The sequence below is a fragment of the Amblyomma americanum genome, chromosome 2 (genome assembly GCF_052857255.1).
Source record: "Amblyomma americanum isolate KBUSLIRL-KWMA chromosome 2, ASM5285725v1, whole genome shotgun sequence".
In the NCBI taxonomy this organism is placed as follows: Eukaryota; Metazoa; Arthropoda; class Arachnida; order Ixodida; family Ixodidae; genus Amblyomma; species Amblyomma americanum.
In genome coordinates this window covers 32,640,718-32,662,685 of record NC_135498.1, presented here as the reverse complement: position 1 = coordinate 32,662,685, position 21,968 = coordinate 32,640,718, and the positions used below count along the sequence as shown (strand labels likewise).

At 53.6% G+C, this 21,968-nt stretch overlaps 1 protein-coding gene across 3 annotated transcripts in view; it reads right to left on the bottom strand.

The window, feature by feature from the left end:
• The window catches only part of LOC144120935 (uncharacterized), a 195,343-nt gene extending 173,959 nt beyond the window's left edge, over nucleotides 1–21,384 (bottom strand). For 2 of the 3 annotated variants that reach the window (XM_077653756.1, XM_077653758.1), the window contains exon 1: nucleotides 21,236–21,384. The gene's annotated coding sequence lies outside the window, so the exon portion shown is untranslated. Of the gene's footprint in view, nucleotides 1–6,337; nucleotides 6,842–21,235 lie in introns of those variants that run through there. The other variant, XM_077653757.1, reaches the window with a different exon arrangement.
• Between the last annotated feature and the right edge of the window lie 584 nt (nucleotides 21,385–21,968).

Below are 21,968 nucleotides of genomic sequence, written 5' to 3'. Positions count from 1 at the left end.
CACTGTTCTCAACTCCGCTACCCGAGGATGCAAGGGAGGGTGCACTGTCCGCACGGCTGCGCGAATTCACACCTATCCAGTGTGGACAGAAATTCCTGCACGCTGAATAACAGTGAAACGGGAAACATTACGCATGAAATGGTACGCAGGTGCGAACATGAATTCTATGGAGCCTACAACTCTATCATCATCGTCATCAGCGGAAATACGAAGGTCTCTCCCAATAGCCTCCCATTATCCCTGTCCTTCTCCACTCTCCACCACACTATCCCAACAAATTTTCCATCTTATCTGTCTACCTGACTCCGGACCTCAGCTACCCATTAAAAGGGGAAACAGTACTAAAAGTTCGCCGACATGTCACATGACACCCTTATAGGTGGCGTCGACTACGGTGGCTTGCACAGCGTGATTAAAGGCCCGAAAAGCGATTAAGATGGAGATAACTGCTAGTGACCCCCGGAGAAAAGTATGAAAATGGCAGGGCCTGGCCTTTTAAGGATAGAAAAATATGACTCTAAACGAGAACCTCTCTGGCATACATCTCAACGCCAAATAGCAACAGACATACGCCGTGGCGTACTCATCCCTACTCAACCAATAGCTGATCGCACGCAGTACGGCAGTTAAATCGTCAAGCAAACGCCATTTACAAACGCCTGATCACCCCGGTCGCGAACACAGCCTGCCAATGCGAGAATGCGGCATTTACCGAGCGGTCGGCCGCAGCAGCAACGGGCGCCTATTAACCGAAACCTAAGGCAGGGTAAAGAAGCCGAGAACGAATTCAAAGGTGGGCATCCAGATGCGCCGTATTGACAGTGAACTTTCTGCGTTGTCGCAAAAGGCATTCATAGAGGGTCGCTCGGGAAAAAAAAAAAAACCCGCTGCGACGCATATTGACGACCTCCGACCGGGAGGGAGCTACGCGCGTCAGTCGCACGCACGTGTCGATTACGAGCGCAGCAAATTAAGCGAATAAAAGCAGCCTGACATACAGGGGTGCAGAAATGTCACCCAAAGTTTACGCCGAGTGCTGCCGATATTCAGCGCCGCGATAATAAACCTTTTGCGTTGACACATCGCTAAACCAGCCATTCTAAAAAGGGCGACCGTCAAGGAATCCCGTCTTTTTTTTTTTTTTTGAAAAACGAATGTCGTCCGAATACGCACCGGGTGCAACGGGAGGAAAACGGTAGTTCCAGCTTGCGGCTAGAAAAGCCCAGCTTTGCTCAGTGTGTGCGCCTAACTCTAATGAAACATAAGAAATTCAGCACGTGAACTTTATGCTTCTTTAAGAACAGAAATACCTCATCCCCATTAAGAAATTGTACACCGCATGACGTAGACACTTTCAACAAACGAAAGAGCGCGCGAGAACAAATGCAAGCAGGGAAAGCTGGCCCTCGAACTTCGCCATTATGTTAAGCAGATCGAAACGAAACAAAAAAGTGTCTTCTTCAAGGGCACTGAATACAGGATATAGGGGGCGATGACCACAACAGCGAGTTCCGCGGCTTCGGCGCCCTCGCCTCAACCGTTCAACGCTTCCGCGGTTTAATTAAGCACTGGACAGAGCGCGCATTTAGGAGACAAGCAGGATAAACCAATGCGCTGGCCCAACGCAGTAGCAGAACACGCTATAGCACTACATACTGGACCAAAGCACAGCCCATGCCTAGAATACGACAACCTCGCACGGCACGTGCGAAACACAGTTGTAATCTTGGACACTGCACTCACTGCTCAAGGGCGCCCTGTACACGCAGTCTGAACACAACAACGAATTGTGTAGTTATTTGGTTTGGTTCATGGGGGTTTAACGTCCCAAAGAGACTCAGGCTATGAGAGACGCCGTAGTGAAGGGCTCCGGGAATTTCGACCACCTGGCGTTCTTTCACGTGCACTGACATCGCACAGTACACGGGCCTCTAGAATTTCGCCCCCATCGAAATTCGACCGCCGCGGCCGGGATCGAGCCCGCGTCTTTCGCGGCCAGCAGCCGAGCGCCATCACCACTCAGCCACCGCGGCGGCTGTATATTATTTCTACGTTAGAGCTGATAATGTCATGCAGTTATTATACGCCCAGATGAAAAGCACTTAGGAGACAGGAAAAAACATGCTTGTCACTCATATGCAACGACTAATCTTTAAATACTCCTACTACTATGCTGCCTTTCGTATTTGTAGCCGCAAGTACAGGGTCGCTCAATATAAAAGGGAACACGCGAGCGCGTGGCGGCCGTGCTTCGCCAAGCACTGCAGCCGACTGGAGGCGAAAATCGGCGGCGAAGGCGCATGCGCACTAACCATGGCCGGCTGCTCTTCCTTCACACGTGCGTCACTGCTATAAGCGACCATGAAATGCGGCTTACAAGCGGTCGCAACAGGAAGTTAGCAAAATTCTGAATTCAACACCAGGTCAGACAATGGGATCGAATAACGTGGTCGTACGTTTCGAGGCATTTCTCGAATCCGTGCACACGCCGGTGTTGACCTGGAGTCCCCTCGCCAAGCGCCGTCTTATACTACGGTGTAGCCACGTCTACTCACAGACAGTCATGAGCTAGTGAGGGCCGTTTCACGGTTTAGTGCGTACTTCTGCACTGCATACAACGACGCTGACGTTTCCAACTGTAACAATTCAATCCAACGTTTATTTTCCTGGAAGAGCCTGGAACACGGAGGCTACCGCGAACACGAAAAAATTGTCACGGTTTAAAGGCAGCTCGCCTTGAAGCCTTTTTAACGGCTTGCCTCCTGGATTCCTGCTGCGCTCGCCTTTTATTTTTTTGTTTGTCTAGTTCTTCGCAGTCCGAAACCGTGTTCCTGGGAAGCGTCTGCCGCTTTAACAGATCATTCCATTAGAGGAACAATGGGCAACGTGTCACAAGCAAGAAGTGCACGTGCACTTCCACCTGACTGGAAGCAAGCCACGGTTCTCTATTAGCGTAAGCGCGTAACGTGTACACACATCCGTGCAGGCCTACGATTCTTGCTTTTTGCGTAACCAAGTGTTCAGAAGTAAGCTTTCACATGCGTTTCGATGCCACTGCTCGATGACCTAACCCCATCGATCATCGACCAACGGCTACAGCGCCTGACGTGTTGCTTCCCTGACCAAGCACGTGCGGCAAAGAAAATGCGCTTGCATCTGTTGTAACTGCTGTTTCATTCGCTGGTTGTTCGAACCTCGGTTCCAACCCGCTACCTCGCGCTTGACAGTGGACCGCCAAGCCTCTAGGCCAAAGCGGTCAACACAATGGACCTGTATATGAAAAGAAAAAAAAAAAGTTCACTCCCTGTAAACATAACTGACGCGTTGTGAACTGTGTTTGCCCCGTTGCAAGCCCTATATGCAGCTGCCTCTTTTTCTTTTCTTTTTTGCCATCTACGAAAAAGAATCACTGCCAGGCAGCAAACCCTATACGGGATTGTCTATATATATATATATATATATATATATATATATATATATATATATATATATATATATATATATATATATATATATATATATATATATATATATATATATAAAAGCTGTGCAAGCAACAGAAGACAACGATGACGCGATGTTATCGCCAACAAGCCTCCTTCGCTATACAGATGTACGCACGGCGTGTCGACAGCGGCAGTGCGACAGCAACACCTGCCCCGTGCGGCCGCATCGTCACCGACCGGGGCCAACGGAAAACCCGGCGACGCGCAACAAAGCGCGACGCAGCCACTGGCGCGTGTAAGTATACGTAGTGCCTATACGCTGCCGCCGGGCGCAGGAAGACCGACGCCGTCAAAGACGACCTGCCTGGCACAGAGGAGAAAGCACGCGCCTCCTCCGAACGGAAGTGTGCTCACCAGGCCCCGGGGGGGTCACGACAGCAGCCAGCGCTCCGTGAACCGTCACGCGCACGTACTGCTGCGCCGGCGCGCAGGCAACCCCAAAGGTGGCAGCGCGCTCGACGACGCGTGAAGGCACGGTTATAGTGAACTACTGAGTAATGTACTACGGCAAGGTGGAACATGGAACGCACGCAGCACGCCGGAGGAGAGACGCCAGGCAAACAAGCGCGTTACGCCAGCAATGCGCGCGACAGGAGAGGGGCGGGGAGATGGGTTTGGCTCCCACCGATGGCGTGTGGTCGCCGCTTGCAGCACGTTCGGTGAAATCACGACTCGCCTAAAATGATCAGGTAATTAACACGCTTCGCTAACACTGCTTTCGGACGCTATTTGCAAGGTATCGTCTGCAACTTTTCTTCTTCGCGTTTTACAGTTGAAGGGGCCCTGCAATTACTTCGTTACAGCCCGTGTTGACCGAGCTTCCAAGGGGAATTGTCATTGCTTCGTTATAGCCAATATTTCGCTATAACGAGGTTCGACTATACATCGAAATAGACACCATTTTGCCCCTCTGCTCGCAGATTCATGCCACTGGCTTTCAATGCTGTGTCCACTGTACACGCACATCATAGTTACCGACACATTGAAGCCCCGTAGCAACTCGTTTTGTTCGTTCGCAAGACGTATGCCGTGGCGTCGTTACTCCTCCAAGCTGGGAGACTCCCAGCTGCAGCGTCCAAACGCGAGAGGTTTGAATAGGGGAATTTTTCAAAAACACCCCCTGCAGGTTGGCTTAATTTAATTAAGCCTTCCCTTTCATTACTCCGCGTGCTCATCCCAGTGCTCCTGAAGAAAACTGCGGCCTAAAAATAAAAATAAACACCGACACTTGTTAACAGGCGAACAGCACTAAAAACCGCACCCATTTCTTCACGCCCGACTTGACTGCGAGGCGGAGCTCTCCATTACCGCGGCGGCAAAACGAGATCCCAACTTACTGCTGGTCTTGCAACAGCGGACGCATTCGGCGGTGCCAAGCAGCTGGCTTTCTCCACAGCGCCGTGCAAAGCTGAAAAAAAATTGGCAACGCTCGCCACGCGGGGCTCGACGAGCACTTTTCGGCTCGTACCCCCCGCCGACGGTGACAGCTGCCTCCGCGTCGGTGACGGACCGGCGACCGAGCGCGAACGCGTAGGCGGGGCGAGAGCTAAGCTTAGACCCGCAGGGGCCGCGACCGTCGTCGCGGGAGCGGTCATCCCAAAGCGGCGGGACAGGACGTCAGCACTACCCTTGGCCTCGATGGACCGCGGGGCAACTGGGGCTGGTCGTCTCGCGGAGCACACGTGAACCGCCCTTGCGAGAATGAAGTAATCGCGCCTTCAAGGGACGGTGCAAAGTTCGGACAGAGCGTCCGTCAGCAGCGTGAAGCAACGTGTTCCTAATACGCTAGCGCACTACTTCTCTCTCTCTCTCTTTAAAGTTGAATTCGGCCCTCTGCATCTTCCCCTTCCAGTGCATGGTAGTAACCGAGCGCCCCCTCCCCCTTTTTTTTGTTAGTCTCCGCCTTTCCTTCTCACACCTATCAATATTTCTCACACACTTACCACAGCATTCACGCGATACAAGACATTCGGCAACGAGTACTGTCCGATAAGGTCAATTTCAGCATGACCTGAAGCTCTCCAGCAACCGCAGACTGAAATTCGAGCAAATTTAGTTTAACCTTGTCCCGTAGCTGCGCTAGATGACTACCGGGCGTTCTGTTGTCAGCCCCGGCAGTCCAATTTCGATCACAGGGTAACGAATGAGTACTTCAACGCTTTCACAGTTACATCTGCGCCCGGAGCCAAGCCTGTACTCACGTCAACCTACCTCCCCAAATACTGGTCAAAACGTGAGGGGATCCGTATATGCGAGGTAACAAAACCCTTCGCAGTGGCAGTTACAAAGCCATTCCACGTATTCGCGTTGGATTCTGTACTTTTAACTATAACAACCCAACTGAATCGCCCGCATCAGCTACCAAAACGGTTTCCGCGAGGGCCACCTTCAGACGACGCTCCCATCAAGAGTGTTGCTATTGCGGGGTAAATTTTTCGGAATCCGTGTAGCATTCCTGCAACATCGCAGGAACGTGATCGCTTAAAGAGGCAAGAAAGATTCGACCAAACACCGAGGACACACCAACAGCGGCAAACCCTCGACTTTCAACCTTCAATAAGCACATTGTGGCGACAAATGTGACGCGCTTCCCAAAGCGAAAGCTTTAACCGGTTCGACCCCAACGGCTGCTGCAGCTGCAAAGAGGTCGCAGAGAAAAACACCATTCATTCGCGGTCAGGAAATCGAGCCTCTGCCCACACACACACAAACACACACAAACACGCGCAAACACGCGCCAACGCGGTTTTCCTAAACCCATCCATCGGACGATCGCGCGCGAGGAAGCAGCAGCAGAAGCAGCCGCGGCGGCGGCGGGCCGCACAACTCACCCGTTGGCCGCCGCCGACGAGCGCAGCGCCGGGCGTGATCAATAATCCACAAGGGCTGGCTGGCTCGCCGCCCAATTCCTACATCCGCATCGTCTCCCTTCTTCTTTCGTTCCCACCCAGAGAGGAGGTGGGGGATGATGGCCTCTCACGTCGGCGGGCAGCAGCAGCAGCACACCATGCACCGGTTCGCCGCCCTCTCCCGAACACCCCAAGACAGGCGGGAGGGGGCAAGAAAAGCCCCGTACAGCACGGCCCACCGACAACACAAAACCACGCACGAACGACACACGACGGGGGAGCGAAGCTTGAGACGAAGTTCCACCCAGGCACGATGAGAGGCGCGCACAGTAATCCGTGTAAGGAGAGCCGCAGAGAGGAGCCACGAACGAGGCGGCTCCGCAATGACGATGACGACGACGCGAAACGGACCCCGGGCGCGACAAAGAGGCCTAGACGACTCGAAGCTGCACCGCGTCTGCTGCTGCTACGGCCCTGCCGAGAGCTGCTGCGCCCTGGCTCGGACGAGAGCCCGGCGCGGCGGCGCGTGGTTCGCCGATCGACCGCTACGCGCCGCCACAAGACGGGCGCTGCAGAGGGCGACGCTGGCGCCGCTTCGTGAACGATGGTGGAAACGGCGCGCGGATGTTGCGAAGCAGAAATGGCGATGGGAGAGCACGTGCGTTTTCCTGTTATAGAGAACCGGAAAGCACTTCATTAAGACGGCGCTATGCTCAAAATCTCCTCTGCTCCTCCATGTCGGGTGCGATAGAGGCGCAGCACTTGATGGACAAGCTCACTCACGTAACACGTGTGACCCCAGCCTTGAACGTCGTTCTCTGGCGCAACCAATACTTGAAAAATAACCCGTGAAAACAAATGGAAAATAACTACTGACTGGATAGTTCAACGTGAAATGAGTAGGCCGCCTGACCGGCCGTGCAACGTTCGCTTAAATATAGGCAGCAATTTAATAGGCTAGATTAAAATCTGTATTGTACATGGAGCGCCTAGCGACTGCTGCACAAATGTGTAGAAGTATTTGCGAATGCCTGATTTTACTCAGCACATCAGCCTACAGTGGTTCTGAGGTATATCCGGACGACAGATTTTTGCACTGGGTACACCCCTGCCCGACAGCTCCAACCTAGTGAACGATTTGTGATATCTCGTGCGCGCACTTGACATTTAGAGCGCATTCGCACATATTGCGTTGTTTCAATTTTGAACATCTAGCCTGCGGAAATTTTTACTCTCAATAGCCGAAGACAAGCAGAAGATTATTTGAGGGCCTTCTTAACCACATTTTTAAAGAAAAACCGATAGCACTTCAAAATTGGCGCACCGAAATATTTTGGAAGTAAGCCCTTTCCAAAAAATGGATTAAGGTGAATTGGTGGAGATAGATATGTTGATGGATCAATGGGGATTAATGATGGTTAGTATGTGGACTAACGTTAATTCGTGTTATTGGGTGGATTAAGGTGTAAGAGTGGGTCGGGTTAGTATAATCCCATGGGATAATCCAACGGAAATGCTCGAACATTATACTCCTAAGATGTCCAAATTTGGTGGTGCTCATGACGCCAATTCAATTCAATGACGTCGGGCTCCTCTCGACCAATGAGGGAATTTCGGTAGGGAGAAACTGGTTGGTATTTGCAATACGAGAACCTAAATGCTACCGCATTAACAGTCTTATCGCGTAAAAATCCATCACAGATTAGTTCGAAGCATGACATCGCTCACTTGAGCTGTACTACGTTGTCCTATTTGCTTTTAACGCAGGGCTCTGCCCTTGAAGATCTCGCTTGGCTTCGACAGTCCCGAATACGTATTCTGTACTGGTCAGTGAATAAAAGTACAATTCAATAAGAAAAATTCAAAACATGCGACAGAAGCAAAGTGGACCACCAGACACGACTTGCTCTCTCAAAGAACAGTGGAAATCGCGTTTCGCAGCAGATGATACGCGTTGTGACACCACACAACGCAGCCTGCGTGAAAGCGGTACGACGCGGTTGTCTCCACAGCCCATTTAACAGAAACACCACCTCGTAAAACCGGAACTACGCTTCAACTATGTTAGTTACTGCGCCACCAGCGAGGACACATCGTCCGTCAGACCGCCTGACAAGTAAAGAAAGAAACAGAAGATCACTAAAGCACTAGCCACAAAGTGAACACATACAAGCGACTGCGCACTTCCGAGCGACCACTCTACTGTTCGGGGAAGCATGCACTCACAAAAACGAGACATGCAACAAGGGCACCGCATAATTCGGTTTCGAAAAGAACAGCGAGAAGGAGTGAGAGAGAAAACAGCAGCGGAGCCTACACAAAAGCAAGCACGCCTCGCACATTACGTTCTCAAGAAGGCGCCGCTAAGGGCCTTCTCACATCTCCGCTACTCGTAATCACTCGCCGCGTCATTAAAGTAAACGTCGTTCTTTCCTTCTCTCTTCACTTCCATCTTCCTTTCTTTCTATCTCAACCGTTACGGCCTCCAGAGAACCGGTAACGGCGGCGCGAGACGGAAGCGGGGCGTGAAGCGTGAATTACTGGAGAGAGAGAAGAGGGGAGGCAGCCGGGAAGAAGGAGCATTCGTTCGAAAAGGAGCCAACAAAGCAAACACGGCTCTGGGATAATGAACTTGACGAGGCACCAAGGGGGCCCCGTACACCCCTTTTCCTTCGTCTTCCGCTGGCGCAGGCTCGTTTCCCGTACGGGCTTGCGTAACGGCCTCGCTGTTTCTCCTCCCAACGGGCACGCGGGAGGGAATCGCCGGCTTTCTCGCGCGACGACCGCCGCATCGACTCGCAAATCACACGGCCGACGTATACAGGAGACCTAAATAAAAGGCCCCTCGACATGCATCAATTTATTCTTCTTTTTTATCCCAGGCAGTGAGACCTTAAAATTAGTTTCCAGTCCTACATTCGCGCTATTTTCCCCCGCGTTTTTTCATTGCAAGGTAGACCATAAGCCAAGGCGGAGTGGATAACCTTCACGCTCCAGACATCATCGTGTGCGCGATATTTTTTTCTGAACTGGCGCCAAAGACCGTACTGGTGGGAAAATCGGTGGGAAAATCGGCATTCTCAGCCAAGCATTTCAAATAACAACGTTCACTCACATCACACGAACTAAAACGTTCCAACGAAGCACTTGTGTCGATGCAAGAATGGAACGCAGTCATGCATCATATAAGACGCAGACCGCCTGCATTTATATTTTACGATAACACACCGCAAAGACAAACACGCACAAGTAAGGAGATACCACAAAGCGCTAACTCCAAAAAACTTCATTGCTGTCTTTGCGCTGTGTTATGGTAAGCACGACTTACCAACACGCCCAACAAGTGGTGTTACGCTGCATCGATTGTCTGGTACGCGTCAAGCGCTGGAAACTCGATGACATCGCAATTAGCTTCCAGATGCAGGCAGCATTACCGCCCATAAGTAAACAGCCAGTGCATAGACGGCATCGGTTATGCTAGAGGAAGTGTACCGGTGAGAACGCCAAGATTTTTAAAAAATTACATTACAATGCAGCTGTAGACTTTCTAGACACTTATGATGCCTCGCGCTGGGTCCCAAGGCTCTCATTCAAAGCCTAAACTGTCACGTACGCTCCGCGGTATCTGAAAACGACCATCTCTGCATGTCCTGTGCAGCTCCCGCTGTAGGCACAACAACAAGCACGTGTGTCAATCATGGTTTATAGGGGGTTTAACGTCCCAAAGCGACTCAGGCTATGAGAGACGCCGTAGTGAAGGGCTCCGGAAATTTCGACCACCTGGGGTTCTTTAACGTGCACTGACATCGCACAGCACACGGGCCTCTAGAATTTCGCCTCCATCGAAATTCTACCTCCGCGGCCGGGATCGAGGCCGCGTCTTTCGGGCCAGCAGCCGAGCGCCATAACCACTCAGCCACTGCGGCGGCTTCGTGTATCAATTATGACTACCCCTTCGGAGCGCGGCAAATCCGCGACTACTCGCAGTGGCGCACGCCGCAGCACCGTCCGTTTATCTCGACGATCCCCGTCAACGCATCCTCGTGAGACCCGCGCTTATCTCGAGCACGCGACGCGGTCTCTGATACGAAACAGACACGGGCCACTCGAGGAGGAGGAGACAGGCCCGACAGGGCGCAGTAAAAACGGTGTCAGCGCAGCCCTGCCCGATGCATCATCAGGGGGCCTCCGCACGCACCGAGCTGAGCCGCGAGTTACTGCCACCGAGCGACGCGTCTGGCGCATTCAGGCGGCAGACGCGCGCTGACGAGCGCCAGGCCGGCCCTGCTTAACGGTTGCAGGGACCAAATTAGCAAGCAGCCGCCGGCGGAGGTCGGGGGAGAGAAGGCCGACAAGCAGAGAAAGAAGTTGGCGGCTCGCTCGGTGGCTGCGCGCAACAAAACGGCGCTGAGCTGCGCCCGCCGCGAATTCCTAGACGCGTCGACGAGGCGCGCGGGGAACGCTCGGAGGAGGATGAGGAGGAGGAGGAGGAGGGTGAAGCAAGGCTCGCAAAATAAACCCGCGCGGGGACACCGCCATGTTTTGAGCGCTTGCGCGTGCTGCCGCCGTCCTCAGACGGAAGCGGTTGTAGGCGCGCTTCCGCGGAGATGACGGAAGCGAACGGAACGAGAGCGCGAAAGCCCAACACCCGCTAAAGAACTCTCTAGAGGGTGTTGGAAAGCACCTTCCCCTCGCAAGATAAACAATGACGCGGTTCTAAAGAACGAGGCGAAGCCTTCGCCTTGAGAAACGAAGCCCCTGAACAGCGCTGACAAACCTCCCGGGTTTATGAAGTTCGGGTTAACCCAATGTTCAGTGCGCACCGAGGTGACCACAGAAGGAGAAAGGGCGCGGCATGACCTCCTCACCCTATTCAAGCACTGCCAGATGAGAACCGGGAGGCATGAGATGCGCAGGAGGTAGTGATCTCTTGTGCGGTTTTTCAGAGGTACATAATGATTCTTTATTTCCGCTAGAACTGGACCCAATGTTGAAAATAACGGCATTGCTGCATTTACTGATATCGGCACTTGTAGTTGCAAGGCAGCTTGTTGCATCTTCTAAAAAGTCAAAACCGATCGCCACAAACACCTCGAGATTGCCAGTGAAGACTTCTCTGGGAGCCCACGCCCGCCTCGACCCCTTTTACAACTGTCTTCAGCGACCAGCGACAAATGTGTTCGGTTGTCAAAAGGAGCAAACCCGTTTGAATGGAGCCATATAATCGTCCTACCGCTAGTAAAAGGAACCCAAAATGCTTCACGTTGTTAGGTCGATCTTCTCTCTAACAGCGTCACGAGCTATTATCTGACACTGCTCGGCATTTTTCGCACTACCTTGCGTTAGGAGAGACAGGCAAGACATCCTGAAACTCTCTGGATTCCGTGTCCTTCGCAGCAACTGATAGCTAGGAAATTCAGGGGGACCCCACCGCAGACGCTCTCACTGTGAATTCCAGTCGCAGATCCGGAGCGGTCCGTTTGCTCCGCGACAGAGCGCCTAAACATGGCGGAAAGCACGCGCCCTTTGCGATTCGAACACTCGTGCTGCAGCCGGAGCAAGTATAGCTGCCACTTGCGAACTGACGGACAAAATATCTGTCATTCCTCGCGCTTGCACGCGGTTCCCGTGCTCGCGTCATCTGCCTACGATGACAAGCCTACAAGCCTACGATGCTCCCGCTGCCTCTAGCGAAGGAGGCGACGCCAACAGTTTACGCTATTCTCTCATCCATGGGACACGATCCGCGCTCCGGATCTGCTACTGGAATACAGTTGCTCCGGAAGTGGTACAACTCTGAGATTGGAAGGCACCATTACACTTTGGAGAAGTGGATTTTTGGGAGCGAGACCGTGGCAACCGCATATGACCGGAGCACAATCGGCGAATTCAACCTGAGCGAATTCAGTGCGAGCTTAATTTTACATACTGCACGGACGGCCCTTAAAAGGTAAGCAACCATACACATCGAGCGTTATAAAGATCGCAGGAGTAACGAGGTCCTGCCACTGCGAGTCACCGAGGATATTTTGTTTTGCGAAAAGGCACAATAAGCCAACGCACACCACGCCAAACACACTGCGAACAACAGAGAAAACAAAAAAGATGCACACGTTGTACTGATCTACGTCACAAAACGAAACCGCCTGTTGCAAATGGGTTGCAAGCCCCAAAGGTAGCGTTGGCCTGGCGGCCTGGGGCAAAGCTGGAAACATCCGAAGGTGCCGGCAAAGGATGAGTCGACTGGCAACAGAACAACTTGTTTATTCTGGCATCTCAAAAGAGCAGCCGGTCAGGGCGACCACGTTACTCGAAGGGCGAAATCGAAGTCTCTCCTCGGCGTCCGGGGCAGCGGCTTTTATACCCTCGGAGTCGAGGGCAAGAGGGAACGGCTTGGGAAGAGGCGCCCGATACGGCGTCGCTTCGACATGTCCAGACGTGACGGGCGCGTCCGCCAGGCCGGCGCCGGTCAGACCTCCTCGCCTCCCAGTTGGGGAGCTCCTCTCCCCGGCTGCCGGCGCTTTGACAAGCGTGGGCACCAACATGCACACACACACACACACGCACGCACGACGACACGTGGCACTGAAACCTGCCTGGACGCGCTTGGCGGGAGGCGTTGCGGCCGCGATGAACGAAGCCGCGGCGTCCGTTGCATCCGCGCCGGCTATACCGCGCGTCGAAGGCGAGACGTAACAGACCGCCCCGCCGGGAGAAGGAGATCCCGATGGTCAGGGGACTGCATCCGCTGTCCAGAGGGATGTCGCTCCATGATGCTCGTAAACGAAACCGGTCGTCCCTCGACGTTGCTTGAGCGCAGCGCACAGAGAAGGCCTCGTTCTCAGGTTCAGGATCACACAGGGCACTGCAAAGTCACTTCAGGAGAGTTGCCATTTTTGTGCTCGTTCCCAGCAAGCGTTAGAACTACGCCGAAACGCAACCGCTCAGTCAGCAAGCACGAGACAACCCTCACTAAGCTCTGCCAGGCTCTTTCCCCTTTTATACTACTGCCTAGTTCCTTACAGTAGTCAAGCAGCACTCAAAACGCGTCCACAAATTGGAAAATTGCACTAGAAAGCACATAATCACTTTGAAACACTAAACAAAAGCAATAAGTTAAAAATCCTGCCTCAGGAAGAAAACATCAGTAACAAACAACTTTAAGGCGGATTCCTACGTTAGGGGCTTCGACTTAAGCCATCGGCGTTACCGTTGAGACTCCCCTTTTTGTAAAGCACCTCAAAGGAATATTGTTGCAAAGCGAGGCTCCAGCGCAGGAGGCGGCCATTTTTGGGAGAGATGGTTTGCAGCCATTGGAGAGGGCAGTAATCAGTCTCAATGGTAAACCTCGAGCCGGCTAGGTAGCATGACAATTTCTGAACGGCCCACACGAGACACGCACACTCTTTCTCGGTGGCGCTGTACGCCTGCTCACGACAGGTCAGCTTACGACTAGCATACAGGACGGGGTGTTCCACTTCTCCATTGTCCCTTTGGCACAGTACAACGCCCATGCCTCGCTCACTAGCATCGCACTGAAGAACGAACCCTTTTGTGTAGTCTGGCGATCGTAGCACAGGCTGGCTTGTTAGGGCGCTCTTTAGGGCGCTAAAAGCTCTTTCCTTTGTCTCGCCCCAGACGACTGTTTGGGGCTCTGTTTTTCTTAGAGCATCCGTCAGGGGAGCCGCGATATCGGAGTACCTGGGGATGTACCTCTGATAGTAGCCGGCGACACCTAAGAACGACCGAATATCGGTCTTCGTGCGCGGTTGCGGGAAGTCTCGCACAGCGGCCACCTTTATTTCAGAGGGGCGGCGACGACCCTGTCCAATCACGTGACCGAGGTAGACAACCTCGGCCTGCGCTAATTGGCACTTGGGAGCCTTGACTGTCAAGCCCGCTTCGCGCAGGCGGGTTAGCACTGCCCGCAAGTGTGCCATATGCTCAGACCAGGATGCGGAGAATATCGCTACGTCGTCTAAATACGGTAAAGCAAATTCTTCCTGTCCCCGCAACACTTTGTCCATGAGGCTTGAAAAGCAGTATGGCGCGTTCTTCAAACCAAAACTCAAAACTTTAGGACGGAATGTTCCCATTGGTGAAATGAACGCCGCATACCTACTAGCCTCTTCTGTAAGTGGAACCTGCCAATAACCCCTGACAAGATCTAGGGTGGAATAAAAAAAACTGAGCGCTACTAACTTTCTCAAGGCGCTCCTCGATGTTAGGGATCGGATAAATTTGATCCTTAGTGATGGAATTAAGCCTGCGGTAGTCGACGCAAGGACGAGGTTCCTTGCCCGGTACCTCAACTAAAATCAAAGGGGAGGTATAATCACTCTCACCCGCCTCAATAACACCGAGCTGTAGCATTTTCTTTACCTCAACCTCCATAATATCGCGCTGGCGGGGTGACACCCGGTACGCCTTGGATCGTACTGGCTCTGGGGAGGTAAGTTCTATATCATGAGTAAGGACAGAAGTCCTACCAGGCCTCTCAGAGAACTGACCTTGAAACTCTTGTAAGAGTTGGTGTAGTTCGGTTTTCTGCTCAGGCGACAGCGGAGCTTTACTGAGTAAGTCACTAATGACCTGATCAGTGTCTTCCCTGTTCGTCACTGAGCCTAGTCCCGGAAGCTCGACCGGAAGCTCTTCTAACTTTCCCTTGTCGGGCATTTCCTCTCCAGTACCTGGTGCCTTCAACGCTACAGGCTCAATTTTATCCAGTTCTGACGTGCTCGGAATATCAGCTTGCTGCGCCTCCGACCCTTTCTCATTGTTCGACAACGTCGGCCCCGCAACTACCGCCTTTGCAGCGAGCTCCCGAACTCTCGATCTGGTTAAGGCCTGAACGCTAGCCTCACCAAACAAAAGCCCCTTCTCGCGCAGGAGGTGATCGGACCTGTTCGAAAATAGGTACGGGTACTGGGGGGGCAGCCTAGATGACACTACGGCCTCCGTCTCAAGTGCTCCGAAAGGTCCTTCAATAAGCACTTTTGCTACGGGCAGACACACGCTATGAGCTTCCACGGCTTGCTTGATCCATGCGCACTCGCCCGTGAACATATCGGGTTCTACGTAAGAGGGGTGAACTACATCCATTGTAGCTGCCGAATCACGAAGCACTCGGCACTCTTTCCCGTTCACGAGGAAGTCTCGCATGTAAGGCTCGAGAAGCTTCATGTTCTCGTCAGTGCTACATAATGACAAACACACGACTTCTCTTTTTGTTTCTGGACACTGCGCCGAAAAGTGACCCGGCTTCTGGCACGTATAACACACGCGCGCTTGCCTCGCCTCGAACCGCTTTCTGCGTTCGGCTTCGGCTGCCGCCGTCTCCTTACGTTCGGTCGGACTGCTTTCACTCGCATCCGCACTACGCGTGTCCCCCCTTGCTCTCATGAGTGTGAACTTCGGCCTCTCAGACTTGGAGCCAAATTCACCCTTTTGACCGTCCTTAGCTCCGCGAGCCCGACGCGTCACAAACTCCTCGGCTAGCTCGGCGGCTTTAGCCACTGTACTAACGTCTGGCCTATCCAAGACCCAATACCGCACGTTCTCAGGTAACCGACTATAAAACTGTTCCAGCCCGAAACACTGCAGAATTTTCTCGTGGTCACCAAACGCTTTCTCTTCTTTGAGCCACTCCTGCATGTTTGACATAAGCCTGTAGGCAAACTCTGTATATGACTCATTTCTGCCTTTTTCATTTTCCCGAAACTTCCGACGGAACGCCTCCGCTGACAGCCTGTACTTTTTTAGCAGACTCGATTTCACTTGGTCGAAATCCTCTGCCTCCTCTCTCTTCAAGCGAGCGACTACGTCGGCCGCCTCGCCGGGTAACAAAGTGAGCAAGCGCTGTGGCCACGTTTCCCGAGAGAACCCCTGCTTCTCGCACGTTCGCTCAAAGTTAACCAGGAACAAACCAATGTCCTCTCCAAGCTTAAACGGCCGCATCAGGTCAGTCATTTTGAACGATACCCGTTCTCCTGCACCGTGTGCCTGACTTCCATTACGAGCGCGTTCCATCTCTACCTCGAGACGCTTCATTTCCAAAGCGTGTTGACGGTCGCGCTCTTCTTTCTCTTTTTGCTCTTTACGTTCGCGCTCCTCTTTCTCTTTTTGTTCTTTACGTTCGCGCTCGTCTTTCTCTTTTTGTTCTTTACGTTCTCGCTCCTCTTTCTCTTTTTGTTCTTTACGTTCGCGCTCGTCTTTCTCTTTTTGCTCTTTACGTTCGCGCTCGTTTTTCTGCTCTTTACGTTCGCGCTCCTCTTTTTGCTCCCTCTCCTCAATGGTCTCAAGGCATTCCGACAGCTCGTCATCCTCAGCCTCCAACTCAAGAATAGCCCTTAGCAGTTCTGGTTTTCTGAGTTTGTCTGAGACATCCAGACCCAACTCTCTTGCAAGCTCCAGCAATTTCGGTTTGCGCAACGACTTCAAATCCATGGCTGCTCCGAATGCTGCTTTCTCTACTGCCTACTATTGTCTTGCCGCAAACTAACCCGACAGCAACGACAACCACAATTACCAGCTCTGTTTCTGACACTAACAAAAGCCTGGCAAAACTCAGAAGAAGAAAGTCCCGCACTCACCAAACCTCGCAGCCAAGAATTCAGCGCAGTCGTTCCGCTGCAGGCAACCAGTCATCACACAGGGCTCGTTGCACTGCTCCCGGATGGTCGTTGAGCTGCTCAGCATACAGTTGACCGCATATCTTCGCTGCTGGCCTCCGTTGTCGCGATCTCACCGCTGGCAACCAGTTGTTGCAAATGGGTTGCAAGCCCCAAAGGTAGCGTTGGCCTGGCGGCCTGGGGCAAAGCTGGAAACATCCGAAGGTGCCGGCAAAGGATGAGTCGACTGGCAACAGAACAACTTGTTTATTCTGGCATCTCAAAAGAGCAGCCGGTCAGGGCGACCACGTTACTCGAAGGGCGAAATCGAAGTCTCTCCTCGGCGTCCGGGGCAGCGGCTTTTATACCCTCGGAGTCGAGGGCAAGAGGGAACGGCTTGGGAAGAGGCGCCCGATACGGCGTCGCTTCGACATGTCCAGACGTGACGGGCGCGTCCGCCAGGCCGGCGCCGGTCAGACCTCCTCGCCTCCCAGTTGGGGAGCTCCTCTCCCCGGCTGCCGCGCTTTGACAAGCGTGGGCACCAACATGCACACACACACACACGCACGCACGACGACACGTGGCACTGAAACCTGCCTGGACGCGCTTGGCGGGAGGCGTTGCGGCCGCGATGAACGAAGCCGCGGCGTCCGTTGCATCCGCGCCGGCTATACCGCGCGTCGAAGGCGAGACGTAACACGCCGCACGTTTCTGGCTTCGCACTAGACTGTAGCGACACTTTGCGACGAAGGAAAAAAATATATACACGACAGCGAAGGAAAAAATATAAACGAGCTCAGTTACGAACATCTTTATCGTTTACCCAAGCGGGATAGATAAAAGAAAGTGTGTGCGGGGGAGGTGCCATGCCCCCCCTCCCCCCCTTCCCGCTCGAGCCTTGAAAGGCCGCGCAACATTTCAATCGACGACCGCTGCGCGGACGGCAGGAGACGCATCGATCAGAGTCAACCCCGATCGAGCGCGCGTTCCTTAACAGAACAGCGCTGCTAACCCAAACACAGCGGTCAGGCACGCCGATCCATCCGTTCCGTCAGCTGGGATATGAGCGGGGTGAAGACGACGAGGAAGAAGCAGCGAAAGAGAGGGAGGACTAATTGCCTTCGCGCACGCAGCGCGCCTTTGTTCCGCCCTGACGCTTCCTCCGCGGTTTTCGCCGCGGTACCCGAGGGGATGAAAAGCACCGTCCGCTCCATCACCGCCAGACAAGACGCTGGTCGCACTGGGCAATAAAGAACGCCTTCCGCTCCAAGAGAGACAAAAAAAAAACAGGGAAAGAGCCCGACTAACGAGGAAAGCACTCAACAAAAGCGCGTAGAAGAAGAGCCCAACAAGCGCCAGTCCAAAACAGTGGCCAACCGCGAAAATATAAGGAGAGTGAGAGAGAGAGAGAGAGAGGGGGAGAGAAACCAGGGCAACTGTGCGGGAGAACAATCAGGAAATTTCGGGCACCATGGGGTATGGAGGGAAGAAAAAGAGAGACCTGCTTCTGCACCTGCACGCGCTGGAGAAAAAGCAAGGCAATCCAGGAAGACGCTTGTTTCCGCACCGTTGACACAACGCCAGCGAAACAGCAGCAGTGACTGCAACAACATACAACGAGAGCCAGACAACGCCGCGTCTTCTCCACGTGCCTTTCTTCGTCCGGGCGTCTTTCTTGTTTTGCGCCACAGATCGCAACCAGCTTACGCGTAAAACAATGGCACCCGGCAGCCAAGCCAACACCTTCGCCACGCCCACGCACAGAGAGAGAGAGAGGCAGCGGCAACAAAACGTGGCACGGAGTGTCGCGTAGCACAGGCGCTGCTGAGTTCGGTTACGCGCGTTTCCGGCGACACAAAAGGGGTCGGGTGGGCGTAGCGAGACAATGCCGCTAACACGCACACACACACGCAGCACCGAGCGAGCCGACTGGAGGACCGCGCTTCCCCTCTTTTGCGCCGATCGAGGACAACGAGAGAGGTTGCCGGCTCGACCGGCAGATGGGGCAGATTCCTCCCGACAAAGCCCGGCCCATCGATCCGCCCCGCATCCTCTTCCCGAGCTCCCTAAAACTGCTCCCGAAACAAGGGCGCCAGTCCGCACGCATTGCCCGGCTCCCCTTTTTTTTTCCTCAGCCGAGATGCACTCCGCGGGAAACGACGCTTTCGCCCCGTCCCTCCCTTTCCCTCTCGAGGAAGGAAAGAAGCGCGCCTTTCCCATCGAATAGCGGCGGCCTCGGGCTCGAGCCGCGCGTAGTGACCCCAGCTCCCGCTGGAGGGAGCGGCTCGCGCGGAGACAATCCCTGTTCGCGCGCCAGGGGAGAGCGGTCAGGTTGGGGGGAGGGGGGGGGGAGGGGGGCTCTCCCACAAACGCACTCAACTCCAGACCCCACTCGACGCTAATTCTCTTCCCCGGACAGCTGACTTACCTTCCCGGCGGAGCTCTAATGAGGGCTTCCCTAAATCCCGACACCTTTTTGGTTGCTTATTTTTTTTTTTCGCAGGAGCGCACACACACGAATGTAGAGCATGAAGAAACAAGGGAGCCTGTCGCACGGAGAAGCGAGCACTGATTCTCTCCTTAGCCCCCGGTGCATCGAGAACTGTTGGCTAACGCCCCGTTTCCGCTCGCTGGCACTTTTGCTCGGAGCCCGGGAGCACCCGCATTAAGGGGGCTTAATGCGTGTCCTTTCGACGCTTGCCACGTCGTTAAGATGACCGGCTCGGCTCGGCAGCCACCGGGGCGGGAGAGTAGACTGCTCCTTGATGGACGACTACGCGCCAGACCATTCAGTGGCGGGGCACCCAAAGCACGGGGCAACTGCGCACGCGAAATTGACATTACGGCCGGGTCTAAGGTGCGTGCTAATAATAATGGTGGCGGCCACGACGATTACGGCCGTCGGCGACAGGCTGTTAAGTAAAGCTTCGTCGTCCTCAAAACGTTTTCACGGTACTCGTAAAACCCCCGCCGCGGTGGCTCAGTGGTTAGGGCGCTCGACTACTGATCCGGAGTTCCCGGGTTCGAACCCGACCACGGCGGCTGCGTTCTTATGGAGGAAAAACGCTTAAGGCGCCCGTGTGCTGTGCGATGTCAGTGCACGTTAAAGATCCCCAGGTGGTCCAAATTATTCCGGAGCCCTCCACTACGGCACCTCTTCTTCCTTTCTTCTTTCACTCCCTCCTTTATCCCTTCCCTTACGGCGCGGTTCAGGTGTCCAACAATATATGAGACAGATACTGCGCCATTTCCTTTCCCCCAGAACCAATTATTATTATTATTATTACTCGTAAAATGATAATAAACGCAAAGAATCGACATAAACCATAATCTTGTAAAAGAAACAAAATAGAAAAGCAAACAGGAAGAGAAGCCAAGTTTACGTATTTGCAGCTATAAGTGCAGTCTGCGCTGAGACGTGTCAACGCATCTCTCACTCCCCTTACTAGCACAACTTGATTTAACAGCTCAGAATGGGGCGCACCACCTTGCGGTTGCGACACCAGTGCGGTGCTGAGCTCTTCGGTTTCAAGAACACGACGGTTGACGTCGACTGTCTACGTGCAGACACACTGCGAAAGCAGCGCCGACGAAACGCCAGACTCCGGTTTCACGGACAAAGGCGGGTGCTTTTCAGCGTGACCGACACGTGATCTTTCCAGTAAGCATGCAGAGGGAGGAGGGGATAACGCCCGCCGCCTTCTCCTGCCCCTGCACCCGCTTCAAGCAAAGAATTTCTACATGCGAAAGCAATGCTGGCCCCCACTTTTCGGACGAAGAACAAGTTAAAAAAAAAACACGGTTCAAATGACCCCTCCCCCCCTTCATTGACCCACAAAATCCACCGCCGGGGAGTTCAATCCCATTCTTGCTAGCCCCTTTTGAACACCACTTGTTTACATGCCTCCTGTCTATGTAATGGCACGCTTTTCGAGGTTCCCTAATTTAGCCCCATTCATGTTCTTCCCCCACGGTGCTCCTGAGGCGGCCAGCTGGAGAGGGAGGCAGTTACCACGCTTTTACTTTCCTCACCAACAGCCGCAGCAGCAACGATACCGGGTTGCAGAAACCCGGCTCCATCTGCTTCCGCTGATCTGACGTGTCTCCTCCCTCCCGCTTCGATTCCTCCAACGAGGAGAACTGGATTGAAAGCGTTCCGAATTCACAGCGTCGAGCCGAAGCTCAGCGCACTCGCAAAGAACGCGGTTTCAGCAGCTCGAGTCGACTACAGTACGCTGAGAGTGAGGAGGAGACCGGGCAGCTAGCTCACCTTGGTGAGGCTCGTCCTGGCAGGCTTGGTCTTGGTCCTGGGGGGCGTGGGCGAGGAGGCAGGCGGGTGCTTGTCGTTGCAGTTGATCTTGGAGTTGAGGAGGAGCTCCGGCGACGACGGCCGCGTCTCGGGCTCCCGGCTCTTGATGGTGCTCTGCGAGGAGGTGAAAGGGGCAATTAAGGCGACTATCGGCACCAGTTCCACCCACACAACGGGCGCTTTGTGAGAATTTCCTGACCGCCTTGAGTGCTTACCTAGCAAGCTGAAAATACACCTACGACATGCGTGCCGCAATGCGCCTGACAGATGTCGCCGCGGGTTCGGACAGATGGGGTGCCTGTTCACTGCTAGTCCTCTCCAACGAATGTAGCGATAAATAAACTATGTCGCGTCGTCCAGGTCAGATCAGGTCAAAGTGTACTGCCACAATGCAAAGTCACAATAAGCCTTTGTCACAGTTCTCACTGCGCTTCTCGAAGGCGGCGCAAAGGACAACGAAGCGAGCGATGACCCGGTGGGGGTGCTGCAACAGCTGCCGGAATGATTGCGATCATGCACGTGAACTGCACGGTGCCGTAATTACTACAGTCTTTCTCGGCCAAACATCATCACAAGACATGTGTGCAGCCCATAAAAGTGAATACAGCGCAAGAAAGCAACCACCACTACATTCAGAACCATGCCATCAGTCGCGTTTCATTTCTTCTTTCACTCCATCCTTTATCCCTTCTCT